The sequence below is a fragment of the Fopius arisanus genome, unplaced genomic scaffold (assembly GCF_000806365.1).
Source record: "Fopius arisanus strain USDA-PBARC FA_bdor unplaced genomic scaffold, ASM80636v1 scaffold00003, whole genome shotgun sequence".
Classification (NCBI taxonomy): domain Eukaryota; kingdom Metazoa; phylum Arthropoda; class Insecta; order Hymenoptera; family Braconidae; genus Fopius; species Fopius arisanus.
The window spans coordinates 1,135,443-1,139,471 of record NW_011887742.1 but is presented as its reverse complement, the minus strand read 5'-3'; the positions used below and the strand labels follow the sequence as shown (position 1 = coordinate 1,139,471).

The window sequence follows — 4,029 nt, the reverse complement described above, 5'->3', positions numbered from 1 at the left end:
CTTCCTCATCTGCATGTTAAAGTGAAAGTTCGGGTGTGATGAAATGCAATTGAGATAGGATGAAACTTTCCCAAGAGAAAAGAGCGACGACAGCTACTTTTCAAAGTTTAACCGTAAAGAAATGAAATAACAGTGAATTGCACTTCATTCGATTGCGAAAAACACTCCGCTGAATTCAATTTTAATCCCTGCAGTGTGCAATACGGCGAGAATCACATCGACCCGCGTATCATCACCCAGTGTATTATTATTGATAACGAAATAACGAAGACGTGCCGTACAACATCATGGAAATAAATTGAAAATTAAAAAAAATCCAATCCGCGAGTTTGAAGATTGCCTGACAATCTAATTAGACAGAGTTTTTTTATCATTAAAAGCAGGATATGCGAATACTTTTAATTCCTCACAGAAATTCACACGTGCCGACAATCACTTCAAATATTTCGTGATTTGGTTCAACTCAATGGCCTTCATTCGCTGCCCAGCTTTTGTTCCCTCACGTACTGAGACACTCGACAGAGATAGATTAGCTGAAGATGTGTGTAATGGCAAGAGTCGACGGAGAAGCTGTGAAAAAGTTGCTCCACGACTCGGAACCGAAAAAAAAAGCGCAGCACTTTTTACCTGCACTTTTCCATCTCAGGACCGCACTAGGTGCCACATCCAAGGGTTTCCAGGAAATAAGACAATTTTCGCAAGTAGTATAGATTTTTTTAACGTCTCCAAGTAATTGCCTAATGATAGTCATAATTAATAATTGAGAATTAATTTTTCTTCTGTCTGGTGTATAGAGGTTTAATGACGACATCTCAGTGTTTAAAACGCCGTAATTCCTCTGGGGATAAAGATACAGAGATGATCTAGGAACCATTTGAAAGCTGATATTATAAGCTTTAAAATGGTATATCATTTGTATTTTTAATCCGAAAAATTCAGGAAATTTTAAGAATTTAAAAGTGTCAGAATCGTGATTCAGATGAGTGACGATTTTAAAAATAAGAATTCTCGAAATTTCGCGATCTACTCATCATAATATAATATATTAACAATTACTAAAATAATTCCATGTAAATCTGTACAATAAATGATAATAATAATCATTATTATGTTAGCTCCGATATTCTTGATTCCAAATGCAAAACGAGTTCATCCGCGTGGTGTGCATTTCGCGAAAAAAATCCAGTGGAGTTGGCCGGCTTTCATCGGACTATTTCACAAATTTTTTTTTTCGAGCAGTCGCTCTCCGCTCCCCAAAAATATAAAAAAAAAACATGCCAACTTCATTTTCCCCCAGGTGCCCTATATTTATTCGCGAATTTTTTCCACCCGAGAGCGCATTTTCTCCGAAGTCGGGAAAAAAGGCAAACGGTGTATGGGTGTGTGGAGGATTATTACAGTTCTCTTCTTTCTTTCAAGTTAATGCATTGTTCGAATACCTTTCTGCATCTCTTTCTGTTACAGGGGTGATGAAAGCGCAAAAGTTATTCATTCGCTGATACTCTCGGGCGCGGTAGAACAAATACGCAAGTGGTTTTCGTTCAACCGCGTTGTTTTCGCACCGCTAGTAATGGATTTATTCAATCGTGATGGATTGCATCACGCACTAGGTGAATTTACCCGGTGTAAATACTTAATTTTTTACGTAAAACACTGCGCCAGCAATTGATCGATTACGCGAATACTTTTAAAGAATTTCTAAAGAAAGAAATTTATTACACTATTAACGCGGGATCTACGGTTCCACCCAATTGTTTGAGTTAATAAAATTTCAAATATTAATTAACATCACGGACATATTGAAATATAACATTTCAGCATTTCAATCCCTAATAATTAATAATTATAATTATATTATAAATCCCTAATAACAAATAATTTTTCTACGAATAATTCTTCGGATGATCCGTCGCGGAGAAATAAAAAAATATCCGTGGAGTCACTGAGGACCGGTGATTTTTTCTTGATTAGAAGAATCTTGGGGGCGGATATTTGTGCTGAGTAGAGGTGCATTCATTGATATAATGCAAATGTTTCAATGCAAATGTGTATTTTTCTCGTGGGTGAACGAATCATTGATTATGCGTGAGGGACGCCGGAATCGATAGCGTATCAGTCGATATAGCGATCGCTGTGGATGATCGATCTCGATGAAGACTCGGTCTATTCGATTTGGGTCACCGTTTCGAGATGTTTTTCGAGGGTTCTTCGCGGGTCGCTAGTCACATGTTAATGGATTTATAAGGGCGGAAGTTGATGGTTGAGGACTGATTTAATGCGAGGATTCGATCACTTGATTAGTATTCGACTCTTGAGGCTCGATCTGCTTGACTGATGTTCACTTGATTGAGGATTTCTCCCTCGTGGGTCAGACGTGAATGAAATTCATCGGTAACTCTCGAAATTTTAACCGAAATTTTTTAATGAGAGTGGTGAACCGTCATTTATTGTTTTATGGGAATTATTGCTGGTATTGTAAATTTGACGGAATCCATTTTCCGAGGAATATGCGAGATATGGCATTGTTGATTTTATCTTTTCCACTTTCGGATAATTCGATTTTATCTCAACTTCCGTATTTATCCAATTAATATTCACACGTCCGAGCGCGGGATGAGAAACAAACAATGAGCTAATAATAAATAATAATAACTGAATAATACTCCAGTGAATTCGCATCAGAGAAAAAATTAATGGAATTACGACATTTGATTTCTCATCGGTTAAATAAATATTTGTATTTTCCAAATGTTGAAACAAGTCAATATGTGTATCAATAATTATTAATTAAGCAGGAATTAATTGATACAACGATTTAAATGAAATAATAAAGTAATAGAAGTATTGAATAATAAATATTCAAGGGAGAATCCACCGAGACTCGCCAATCCGTTTCACGTGTGCGAAAATCAAATGCGAGGCTTCCTACCATTGGCGATTATTGGCTTCGAAAAAAAAAAAAATTAAAATTAAAAAAAAGAGTATTAAGGATCTTCTGGACGTACAGTCAAAACAAAAATTTAAGATCCTTTCTACGATTTGTTATATCAATCGCAATTAATTTTCAATAAATACTTCAATGCGCTAATTAGTTGGAGTAATAATCATAAAAAATTATTATGTTGTATTTGATTTTATGAATGCATAGTGTATTGTTTAAAAAATTAAAATAAATTTTAGTCAATCGTTTTAAAAATTCTGGTTATCGCTCCAAAAAAAATTCAAAATTCCAGGTAATTCTTATATATTCGCCAATATATGAGAGATAATTGTAAAACTGGCGGGTAGCCATCGGAGAAATTCTCCCATGTCAAAACCTTTCGATAAAAAACATCCGGCGCTGATATCCGAGAAGCTGTACATTCGCTACCCAAACATTTCAACAATCACCCAATTTTCAAATAACTCTAAATCTATCGGAGATAGCGGAATTTTTTCTATCACTTTTTTTCACCCCTCAATCTTCCCTATAAAAAATATAATAACAAAAAATTCATTATCTCCTCCAGATCCGCAGATATTCACCAAAAACGGATGCGATATCCGCACGCCGACTCAAGCCATTTTATCTCTATATTAAAAAATCTCTAGACTACACAAAAAATCTGGAATAAAAATTCAAAATCTCCGAGTTCAATCGACACATCTTAACAATTGGAAACGATTAAACAATACAAACAGATCAATCTAGAGAATACCGTGGTAATAATATTTTTTTAATCAATTACTGAATTTTTTTACCTTACCCGGATGAATGAAATTGCTCAGGCAGACTGTCCCGAGGATCGCCCGCATATGATCCTCAAGGAAAAAGAAATCTCATCATCACTTCAATGTTCTCATTGAACTTATTGTATGAACTCTGTAAAAACAGGTGGTGCACCGGAGATTAGAGCTTGCGACAGCTTCGAAAGTCGCGCCGCAACTGCTCGCGTTGTCGGTTTAACTTGCATGCACCCGAGGCCACCGCACTCCTACATTTTCTTGCGCATTCAATATCCTCCCTCACACCCCCTCCTCACCCTCCTC

General features: G+C 36.2%; 1 protein-coding gene across 4 annotated transcripts in view; it reads right to left on the bottom strand.

The window, feature by feature from the left end:
* The window catches only part of LOC105269035 (Pigment-dispersing factor receptor), a 19,086-nt gene that overhangs the window by 14,325 nt on the left and 732 nt on the right, over window positions 1–4,029 (bottom strand). For 2 of the 4 annotated variants that reach the window (XM_011309029.1, XM_011309006.1), the window contains exon 1: window positions 3,747–3,913. The exons of 1 other annotated variant lie outside the window; for it this stretch is intronic. The gene's annotated coding sequence lies outside the window, so the exon portion shown is untranslated. Of the gene's footprint in view, window positions 1–3,741; window positions 3,914–4,029 lie in introns of those variants that run through there. One more of the 4 variants, XM_011309015.1, reaches the window with a different exon arrangement.